Here is an 11,320-nt window from a genome sequence, read left to right as displayed (position 1 = left end):
ATGAAAGAACATAATAATTTATTTGATCACATATTGAATCTATTTACACACACATATATATATACAGTGGCATGCAAAAGTTTGGGCACTTTTGGTCAAAATTTCTGTTCCTGTGAATAGCTAACTGAGAAAAAGATGAACTGGTTTCCAAAAGGCATAAAGTTAAAGATGACAAATTTCTTTAATATTTTAAGCAAGAAAATGTTTTTATTTCCATCTTTTACAGTTTCAAAGTAGCAAAACAGGAAAAGGGCCCAAAACAAAATTTGGGCACCCTGCATGGCAGTACTTAGTAACACCCCCTGCGGCCAGAAATTTCCATTCAAAAGGTTCAAAGGAACATCTAAACAAGCCTGATGCATTTTGGAAACAAGTCCTGTGGACTGATGAAGTTAAAATAGAACTTTTTGGCTGCAATGAGCAGAAGTATGTTTGGAGAAAAAAGAGTGCAGAATTTCATGAAAAGAACCCCTCTCCAACTGTTAAGCATGGGGGGTGGATCGATCATGCTTTGGGCTTGTGTTGCAGCCAGTGGCACGGGGAACATTAACTGGTAGAGGGAAGAATGAAATCAATTAATACCGGCAAATTCTGGAAGCAAACATCACACCGTCTGTAAAAAAGCCGAAGATGAAAAGAGGATGGCTTCTACAACAGGATAATGATCCTAAACACACCTCAAAATCCACAATAGACTACCTCGAGAGGCACAAGCTGAAGGTTTTGCCATGGACCTCACAGCCCCCTGACCTAAACATCATCAAGAATCCGTGATAGGCCTCAAAAGAGCAGTGCATGCAAGACAGCCCAAGAATCTCACAGAACTAGAAGCCTTTTACAAGGAAGAATGGGCGAAAATCCCCAAACAAGAATGGAAAGACACTTAGCTGGCTACAAAAAGCATTTACAAGCTGTGATACTTGCCAAAGGGGGTGTTACTGAGTACTACCATGCAGGATGCCCAAATTTTGCTTTGGGCCCTTTTCCTATTTTGTTATTTTGAAACTGTAAAAGATGGAAATAAAAACATTTTCTTGCTTAAAATATTAAAGAAATGTGTCATCTTTAACTTTATGCCTTTTGGAAATCAGTTCATCTTTTATTCACTATTCAGCTATTCACAGTAACAGAAATTTTGACCGGGGTGCCCAGACTTTTGCATGCCAATTCCTTGTTGAGTATTTTGTTGGCAGTCTCAATGCTAATAGCTAAATGCTAATGCAAATAACTTTTCTATTTCTTTTGCAAACTTTCCTTGTACTGTGATGTGGCTTGCTTGGCAGATTTGAGCATTTTGCCGGAAGTTTCAGTCTCGTAAAATATGTACTTATATTATCATGGAGTCATTTTTTAAATTCTATGACAACTTTAAGCAAGTCTACAGGGAGGTTGGCCTCATCATGTATGACAGCAATAGAGTAGCTCCTTAGCAGCTAGCCAGCTAGTTTAAGTACGTTAGCTATGCTAATAAACAAATAACACCTGTTAAACTCACCTCAACATGTATTTTACAGTCATTTAACTCAGCATAGGCAATAGAAAAGTCACTGTTGCAAACAGTGCAGTGAGCAACACTGTCATTATTTTTGACCCCTATTAGGCAGGGGTACACTTTAGTGTAGTCTGGGGTAACGTACGTTTTATATTTTCTTTTTTTGGAACACTCTGCCATGGTGCTGCAGGACACGAAACTGAACTGATGGACAATAAAAGAGAGAGAGAGGTCGACTGTAAAGCCTGCCCACAGAGAAAACTGATAGGTCTGCTTAGCACAAAGAGATTAGTCAGGATGCTCTCTCTGTCACTCTCTTGCTACATCTGTCACTCGATCTCTCTGTCTGTCTGCCTGTCCCTCCCCCCCCCCACTTGCTCGCTCTCAAAAAATTCAATTTCCAGGATATTGTATATAATTTGCTGGCGTCAGGGAGCTGCTATCAATATGCAGGAGACTCCCAGAACTTCCGGGAGAGGTGGGATGTCTGTTAGTGTTTACAGAGAATGATGCAAAAAGCAAATAAAAACAGCCAGTGAACAGCAGTTCTGTGGGTGAAAACACCTTGTTAATGAGAAAGGTCAGAGGAGAATGGTCAGACTGGTTGAAGCTGACAGGAAGGTGACAGTAATTCAAATAACCACGCAATACAATAATGGTGTGCAAAAGAGTATCTCTGAACACACATGTTGAACTCTGAATTGAATGGGCCTCTGCTGCAGAAGACCACAAACAGAAGGTACCTAATAAAGTGGCCACTGTGTGTATCATGTGGTCAGTATCATACTTGTGGGAGCTTGCTGAGCACACATTGGCTACTTTACCTCAGTGGCTACATTGCAAACATATCTAACCAAACACGGAAGTGTTCTACAAATAAAAATATTTCTCATCACTGCAAATAAAACCTAAATATATCTTGAAGAAAAGTGTTTGAAAGGAAAACATTTTAAAGAAGGGTCTCGGCTTGAAACACCGCCTGTTTATTCATTTCCATAGATGCTGCCTGACCTGCCGAGTTCCTCCAGCATTCTGTGTGCGTTGCTTTGGATTTCTCGCGCTTAAACATTTTCCTAGTTTGAAACAGCTGTAAAAGGAAAATTTCCGCACTCGAAGCAAACTGACCGACAGATTTAAAACCTTAAACACAAGAGATTCTCCAGATGCTGGAAATCCAGAGCAACACACACAAAATGCTAGAGGAACTCAGCAGGTCAGGCGGCAACATCCACGGAGTCGACGTTTCGGTCGAAGACCTGTATTTCGGCGTCTTGATGAAAGGTCGCGACCCGAAACATCGACTTTATACCGTTCCATGCTGCCTGACCTGATGAAATTCCCCAGCATTTTGTGTGTGATTTAAAATCCTGATTTTTATTGTGAACAAGCTTGCTTTCAACGAGTGTGCCTGTGCAGCACTTGATTGCATTTTTTTTATTCACGATGTCTGTCATCGCAGGGACTCGGCACAACAATGTTATCTTGCAGCGATGGTGCAATACTGAGGGAATGCTGCGATGCTGGAGGCGCAGGACCGTTGTAGGCTGAGATACAGATGCTGGTCTTGTCTCTTCTCTCAGGTTGACGAGCGGGAGGGTCTCGCCCAGCGCCCGGGGGCATACCTGACCCTGGAACAACACGGTTCAGCAAGAGCATCCCCTCCACCGCCGTCGAGCTCGTTCCGTTCAAATAAGCTGACGCGGTCCCAACGTCACAGGAGCGGCAACACTTTAAGAAAGTACTTGGAACATCCAAGGCGCTTCAGCAATGCAAACCTTTTTTATTTAAACCAATGAGATTCCCCCTGCGGTCCTCGGCTGTGGTCACCTGGATCTGCATTCACTCCCCGTGTGAATGAGGGTTGGTTCCGGAAGATGGGCAGAAGACACCCCCCCCCCCATCACCCTCCCTATGTGGAGTCTAAGGACGGAGAAGGAGCGGTTCCGGCTCTGATGGAACACACACAGGTCAGTGATCAGGAGCTCGACGCACCGACCCTGCAGCGTGGCGACCGAACCGTGCAGGTAGTGCGAACCCTTCGACGTATATATTGTGTTCAAAAGCGCAGATTATGTAAAATGACGAATTGATATCCACTGCAGAGTGACATCCCCGCTTCCCTTTTGCTGGGGGGCGGGCCTGAGTTGTACTTATTTGGAGGGGTTTTCTGATCATTTCCGTTGTAGGCGTTTGCAGACCAGGGGGTTATTTGGGCTCGGGGTGGGCGCCCCGCTGTAGGGGGGTGGGAGGAGAGTGGAGATATGCCTGTATTTTCCCCGGCGAACAATGCAAAGGCGAGGCCAGCCCTCGCAAAGTTGCTGAGAAACGTCGTTGTCCTTGCGGGTGGACCCCGCCGGCCGGAGAGGCGAGGGACCTGTGGCTGGTGGGTGCCTGGGGTGAGTCTGGGGCGAGCAGCCACCGGGGGGTTCGGGCACCGATTGAGTGGCGAGCGCCGCCGTTATCGGCTGAGACACAGACAAGCACACAAAGAGACAGAGAAAGGGGAAGGGCGAAAATGTCCCCGTGCCCCTGTCTGAGCTCCGAACCTCAGACAGTCCCAGCAGGCAGGGGGTACAATTTACACTACCGCCTGACTGTTCTTCACTTTGACCACAGTCACCGGCTAATCTGACTTCACTTTACTCCGACGACATATACCCAGGGATCGTCTCTTCTGTCTGTGGTCTGCTTTAGAGGGGCATGGGCCAAATAGGGCGAGCTTGGCTGAGCATCTTGGTCGGACGGGGCCGAAGTGCCGGGTTCCTTGCGTCTAGCTCTACAACAGCCCCGCTGTTGCTGCTCCTTACTTGAACCACAGTCTCCAAAGGGGATTAGTGTGTTTCCCTGGTTACAGTATGAAGTGATACACTTCGGAAGGTTGAACTTTGGAAGGCAGAGTACAAGGATAATGGCAGGATTCTTAGCCGTGGGGAGGAACAGAGAGATCTTTGGGCTCATGTCCATAGAGCCTTGAAAACTGCCAAGGAAGTTGATCGGGTCGTTAAGAAGGCATATGGTGTGTTGGCCCTCATTTGTTGGGGGACTGAGTTCAAGAACCTGCTAGGTAATGTTAGAACACAACATTAACTGGTTAGAACACAGTTGGAGTATTGTGTTCATATCTGGTCACCTCATTGTATGGAAGGAGGTGGAAGCCTTTTAAACAGTACAGAGGAGGTTTACTGGGATACTGCCTGGATTAGAGATCATGTTCTATGGGGGGAGGTTGAGCAAAGTATAGTTAATGGACTGCCGCAAAATCTGCGGGGGCTGGAGATCCAAAGCAACACGCACAAAATGCTGGAGGAACTCAGCAGGTCAGGCAGCATCTATGGAAAAAAGTACAGTCGACGTTTTGGCCCGAAGGGACGCTAGAAAAAGCGATGAGGAGTCAGAGTTAGAAGGTGGGGGAGGGGAGGGCAGGAAGATACACAGGGCAATAGTTGAAACCAGGAGCGGGGAGGGGAGGAGTGAAGTGAAGAACTGGGAAGTCGATTGGTGAGAGAGATACAGGCTGGAGAAGGGGGAATCTGATAGGAGAGGACAGAAGGCCATGGAAGAGAGAAAAGGGGGAAGAGCACCAGAGGGAGGTGATGGGCAGGTAAGGAGGGAAGGTGAGAGAGGGATAAGGGAATGGGGAATGGTGAACAGGAGGGCATTACCAGAAGCTTGAGAAATCGGTGTTCATGGCATCAGGTTGGAGACTACCCAGACAGAATATAAGATGTTGCTCCTCCAACCCGACATCGCGGCAGTAGAGGGGTCATGGACTGACATGTCAGTATGGGAAGAGGAATTAAAATGGGTGTCCATTTTCAGCAAAGTGGTCTCCCAACCTACATCGGGTCTCACCAATATACAGGAGGCCGCATCGGGAGAGAGAAGCTTGCCCAGGTGGATTGGAGGAGGATACTGGCGGGGACGACGGCAGAGCAGGGATGGCTGAAGTTTCTGGGAATAGTTCACAAGGCACAGGGTAGATATGTCCCACAGAAGATGCACTCAGGTGGCAGGGGTAGGCAACAGTGGCTGACAACGGGAGTTAAGGACAGCATGAAAGCCCAGGAAAGGGCATATAAGGCAGCCGAAGTGAGTGGGAAGTTGGACGATTGGGAAGCTTTTAAAATCCAACAAAAGGCAACTAAAAAGCTATGAGAAGGGGAAAAATGAAATATGAGGGCAAACTAGCCAATAATATAAGGCAGGATACCAAAAAGTTTTTTCAGTTATATAAAGAGTAAAAGGGAGGTGAGAATTAATATTAGACCACTGGAAAATGATGCTGGTGAGGTACTAATGGGGGTCAAAGAAATGGTAGATGAACTTAATGGGTACTTTGCATCTGCTTTCACTGTAGAAGACACTAGCAAAGTGCCAGAGGTCTGTGAGTGTCAGGGAGGAGGAGTGAGTGCCTTTGCTATTACAAAGGAAAAAGTGTTAGGCAAACTCAAAGGTCTTAAGGTGGGTAAGTCACCTGGATCAGATGGACTACATCCCAGAGTCCTGAGAGAGGTTGCTGAAGAGATAACGGGTGTATTGGTCATGATCTTTCACGAATCACTTGATTGTGGCATGGTCCCAGACAACTGGAAGATTGCAAATGTCACTCCACTCTTAAAAAAAGGAGGAAGGCAAAAGAAAGGAAATTATAGGCCAGTTAGCCTAACCTCAGTGTTTGCGAGAGTGTTGCATTCTGTTATTAAGGATGAGGTTTCAGGGTACTTGGAGACCAATGGTAAACTAAGTCAAAGTCAGCATGGTTTCTGTATAGGGAAATCTTGCCTGACGAATCTGTTAGAGTTCTTCGAGGAAGTAATAAGCAGGGTGGACAAAGGAGAGGCACTGGATGTCACTTACTTGGATTTTCAGAAGGCATTTGATAAGGTGCCATACATGAGGCAGCTTAACAAGATAAAATCCTATGGTGTTACGGGAAGGGTACTGGCATGGATAGAGCAGTAGCCGACAGACAGGAGGCAGTGAGTGGGAATAAAAGGGGCCTTGTTTGGCTGGTTGCCAGTGATGTTCCTCAGGGTTCAGTATTGGAACTGATACTTTTCACATGTCAGTGATTTGGATAATGGAATTGATGGCTTTGTGGCAAAGTCTGCAGATGATACAAAGATAGGTAGAGGGTTAGGTAGTGCTGAGGAAGCAATGCGATTGCAGCAAGGCTTAGACAAATTGGAAGAATGGGCAAAAAATTGGCAAATGGAATGCAGCGTTGGAAAATGTATGAGAATGCATTTCAGTAAAAGTAACATTAGCGCAGATTATTATCTAAACAGGGAGAAAGTCCTCATGCAAGACTCCCAGAAGATTAATTTACAGGTTGAGTCGGTGATAAAGAAAGCAAATGCAATGTTGGCAGTTATTTCAAGTGGAATAGAATATAAAAGCAAGGAGATAATGCTGAGCCTTTATAAGACACTAGTCAGGCCGCACTTGGAGAATTGTCAACAGTTTTGGGCCCCATATCTCAGAAAGGATCTGTCATCATTGGAGAGAGTCCAGAGGAGGTTCACGAGGATGATTCTGGGAATGAAAGGGTTAACATATGAGGAGTGTTTGGCAGCTTTGGATCTGTACTCACTGGAATTTAGAAGAATGCAGGGGGATCTCATTGAAACCTACCGAATGTTGAAAGAACTAGATAGGGTAGATGTGGAGAGGATGTTTTCTATGGTGGGGGTATCCAGAACTAGGGGGAACAGCCTCAGATTTGAGGGGTGGACATTTAGAACAGAGATAAGGAGGAATTTTTTTTAGGCAGAGAATAGTGAATCTGTGGAACGCTCTGCCAAGGACTGAGGTGGAGGTCAAATCCAGGGGCATATTTAAGGAGGAAGTTAATAGCTTCCTGATTGGTCAGGACATCAAAGGATATGGCAAAAAGGTAGGTATATGGGGTTGAGTGGGATCCGGGATCAGCCATGATGAAATGGTGAAGCAGACTTGATGGGCTGAATGGCCTAATTTTGCCCCTATGTCTTATGGTCTTCTGGTCTTATGACCAGAATACAGTAGATGACCCCAACAGATTCACAGGTGAAATGCCGCCTCATCTGGAAGGACTGTTTGAGGCCTTGAATGATAGTGAGGGAGAAGGTGTAGGGGCAGATGGAGCACTTGTTTCGCTTGCAAGGATAAGTGCCAGGAGGGAGATCAGTGGGGAGGGACGAATGTACAAGGGAGTCGCGTAGGGAACAATCCCTGCGGAAAGCATTTAATCCTGGAATCATTTTCCTGAACCTCCTTTGTACCCTCTCCGGCTTCAGCACTGCCTCTCTAAGTTAAGGGGCACAAACCTGCTCACAATACCCGAGTGAGTCCTCACCAGTGCTTTATAAAGTCTCAACATTACATCCTTGCTTTTATATTTCAGTCCGCTTGAAATGAATGTTACCATTGCACAGATTCAGTCTGCAAATTAACCTTTAGGGAATCCTGCACAAGGAGTGCCAAGTCCCGTTGCACCTAGATTTTTTGTATTTTCTGTCCATTTAGAAAATAATCAACCCTTTCATTTCTTCTACCTAAGTGCATGACAATACATTTCTCAACACTGTATTTCATCTGCCATTTCTTTGCCCTTTCTCCTAATTTTTCTGTTCTTCTGTAGCCTCTCTACTTCCTCAGAACTACCTGCCCCTCCACCTATTTTCATATCGTCTGCAAACTTTTCAACAAAGCCATCAATTAAATCATCTAAATCATTGACATATAACATAAAAAGGATTGGTCTCAACACAGACCCCTGTGAAACACCACTAGTCACCGGCAGCCAGCCAGAAAAGGCTCCCTTTATTCTAACTCTCTGTCTCCTGCCAATCAGCCACTGTTTTATCCATGCTAGAATCTTTCCTGTAATGCCAGGGACTCGTAGCTTGTTTGACACCTTGCAGCCTCATGTGTAGTGCCTTGTCAAAGCCTTTCTGAAAATCCAAGTACACAACATCAACTGATTTTCCTTTGTCTATCCTGCTTGTTATTTCCTCAAAACATTCCAACAGATTTGTCAGGCAAGATTTTTCCTTGAGACCAGGGCCTTTGCTGACTAGGGTCTGTTTTATTATATGCCTCCAAGTATCCTGAGACCTCATCCTTAATAATCGACTCCAAAACATTCCTCATGCCCACCATCTGTCTGCCTCAACCACTGTCTGTCTGCCTCGAACCCTGTCTGTCTGCCTCTCTCCCTGGTCTGCTTGGCCCCGTCTGTCTGCTTCACGCCCTCCATCTGTCTGCTTCACACCCCAGCTGTCTGTCTCACACCCCCATGCCTGTTTGCCTCGCAACCCCTTCCCATCTGCCTTGCCCTCCCCACCTGTCTGCCTTCCCCCACCACAGCTTCACTATGCTCCCATCTGCCATGCCCCCATTCTCTCTGTCTGACCCCCCCCATTCTCTGTCTGACTCCCCCCCCCATTCTCACTGTCTGGCTCTCCCCCATTCTCACTGTCTGGCTCTCCCCTATCTCTCTGATCCCTGTTCTCACTGTTTGACTCTCCCCCTTTCTCTCTATCTGACCCCCATTCTCTCTGATTTCCCCCCTTTCTCTCTTTATGACTCCCCCTTCTCTTTATGACTCCCCCCTTCTCTCTGAACCCCCATTCTCTCTCTCTGTCTCTCCCCCATTCTCTCTCTCTGTCTCTCCCCCCATTCTCTCTCTCTGTCTCCCCCCCTTCTCACTGTCTGTCTCCCCCCCTCTCACTGTCTATCTCCCCCTTCATTCTCTCTGTCTGACTCTCCCCTTATTCTCTCTGTCTGACCCCCCTTCTCTCTTTCTGACTCTCCCCCCTTCTCTCTTTCTGACTCTCCCCCCTTCTCTCTGACTGTCCCCATCCTCACTGTCTGACTCTCCCCTATCTCTCTGTCTGACCCCCCTTTCTCTCTGTCTAACCCGGCCTCCTCTGTCTGACCCCTGTTCTCACTGTTTGACTCTCCCCCTTTCTCTCTATCTGACCCCCATTCTCTCTGTCTGACTCCCGCCATTCTCTCTGTCTGACTCTTCCCCCCCCTTCCTCTCTGTCTGACCCCTCTTTCTTTCTGTCTGCCTCTCCATCCCTCTGTGTATCTGCCCCCCATCTGTCTCTCTCTGTCTGTCTGCCCCACTCTCTTTCTCTCACTCTCTGACCCCTCTGTCTCTCCCCCCCGACCTCTGTCTGTCTGTCTCTTCTCCTCCCGCCTCTGTCTAGCTGCCTCACAACCCTCTCTGTCTGTCTCTTCCCCATTCTCTGTCTATCTCTCTGCTCTTGCTCACTCTTGCAAACCTTTTAATTTAAAGAACACGACCCATGGGAGATGGTATGTTCACATTCAATACTCAGCACTGTACTGACAGATGGCATTGGCTCATCCTGAGCAGTGTAGCCGATTCGATCCGGAGACATGGTGCATAGGTGTGTGACAGCAGTTTATTCATTGATATTTAACCCTCTGTTGGCATGGATGGCGACTCTTGGAATGCAGCTTGGAATCAGGGCACTTGGTTCTCTTTGCCCAAGAGTGTAAATGACGAGTTCCAGCAGGCTGTTTGACCACTGCACGCATCACATTTCGGGCTAATCCTGCCCATCCAGGGTTGCCAAGCACACACGTATGGGAGACAGCACTCTTGTATCTCCACACACACTTTATGGAGGGGGCCATTGGTTAATGTGTAGATGTGACCTTAACTCTCCCTGCCCTGTCTACCCACTCAACCCACCAGCAATTTATGACCGTCTAGCTGGGCACAGAGTGCATACTGAAATATCCTTCCTGTCATCATCTCTTTATCCTCCTGATCGTTTAGGTACTGCACAAGGATTATAAAACATCAAGGTGAATCTGTCTGTTAGCAGCACAGATCTGTTTCTCTCTCAGACGTTGACTCCTCCTGCCATGGCCAGCATAGGGTATAAACACAGGGAGTAGTGTGCGTGAAAATAAAACCCACAGGCCCGAAGAGATAGGGCTGCTAACTTTTAATGAGATATCACACAGCCTGACAACAGTGGAACTGGGCAGCTTGCCATCCTTTGCAGAGTATGACCTAAATCTGTCAGCCCACCAGCACTTATTATCTCGGTCTGTGTTGGTGGAAGGAAGCTGTCCTTTGCTCACCTTCTGTAAGTGGAACAGGCAGCTGGCGCTGCTGCTTCTCAGCGGCAGTGGCTTGGCTCGAGCCCCGTCTGTGTAGAGTTCGCAAGTTCTCTGTGAGTCCCACATCCCAAAGACGTGCTGCTGGTTTAGTTAGCCACTAAGTTATTTCATGTGTGGATAAATGGCAAAATAATTGATAGTGTATAAGTTTACTATCATCACATCACACTGTGGGCACTCAGTATCTCCTGTGCCCAAGAAAGTGGCCACTGAGTGTACGTTTGTGGTCTTCTGCTGCTGTAGCCCGTCTGCTTCAAGGTTCAATGTGCTGTGCATTCAGACGAGCTACCAAAGATCGTGACAAGCTTGGTTTTACCATAAAACTAGTACCAACCAAAAGGGTCAGACCAGTTATGCTTACAGATCTCGATTTCGCAGATGACATAGTCCTGCTCTCTGACCAGATGGAGGAAGCACAGCAGCTACTGACAAAAGTGGAAACGGAGTGCAATAAAGTTGGACTTCACCTAAACGCTAAGAAGACAGAGTACTTGGCGCTTAACTGCGACGAAGGTACTCTCAAGACAGTAAAGAATGATACCATTAAGAAAGTCTTTGACTACAAGTACCTCGGGTCAAGAATGATGAGGTCGGAGAAGGACATAAAGATATGGAAGGCACTGGCATGGACGGCCATGAACGACATGAAGGAAATCTGAAAGTCGAACCTGACCAGAGGGC

General features: G+C 46.8%; 1 protein-coding gene across 4 annotated transcripts in view; it reads left to right on the top strand.

Moving 5' to 3' along the window:
* Positions 1-3,416: 3,416 nt before the first annotated feature.
* The window catches only part of LOC134355460 (kelch domain-containing protein 8A-like), a 45,305-nt gene continuing 37,401 nt past the window's right edge, over positions 3,417-11,320 (top strand). For 3 of the 4 annotated variants that reach the window (XM_063065384.1, XM_063065383.1, XM_063065381.1), the window contains exon 1: positions 3,417-3,459. The gene's annotated coding sequence lies outside the window, so the exon portion shown is untranslated. Of the gene's footprint in view, positions 3,460-3,786; positions 3,889-11,320 lie in introns of those variants that run through there. The other variant, XM_063065382.1, reaches the window with a different exon arrangement.

Source organism: Mobula hypostoma, chromosome 13, assembly GCF_963921235.1.
Source record: "Mobula hypostoma chromosome 13, sMobHyp1.1, whole genome shotgun sequence".
NCBI classification, from domain to species: domain Eukaryota; kingdom Metazoa; phylum Chordata; class Chondrichthyes; order Myliobatiformes; family Myliobatidae; genus Mobula; species Mobula hypostoma.
Note: the sequence above shows the minus strand (reverse complement) of the source record. Positions and strands in the feature narration are given on the sequence as shown.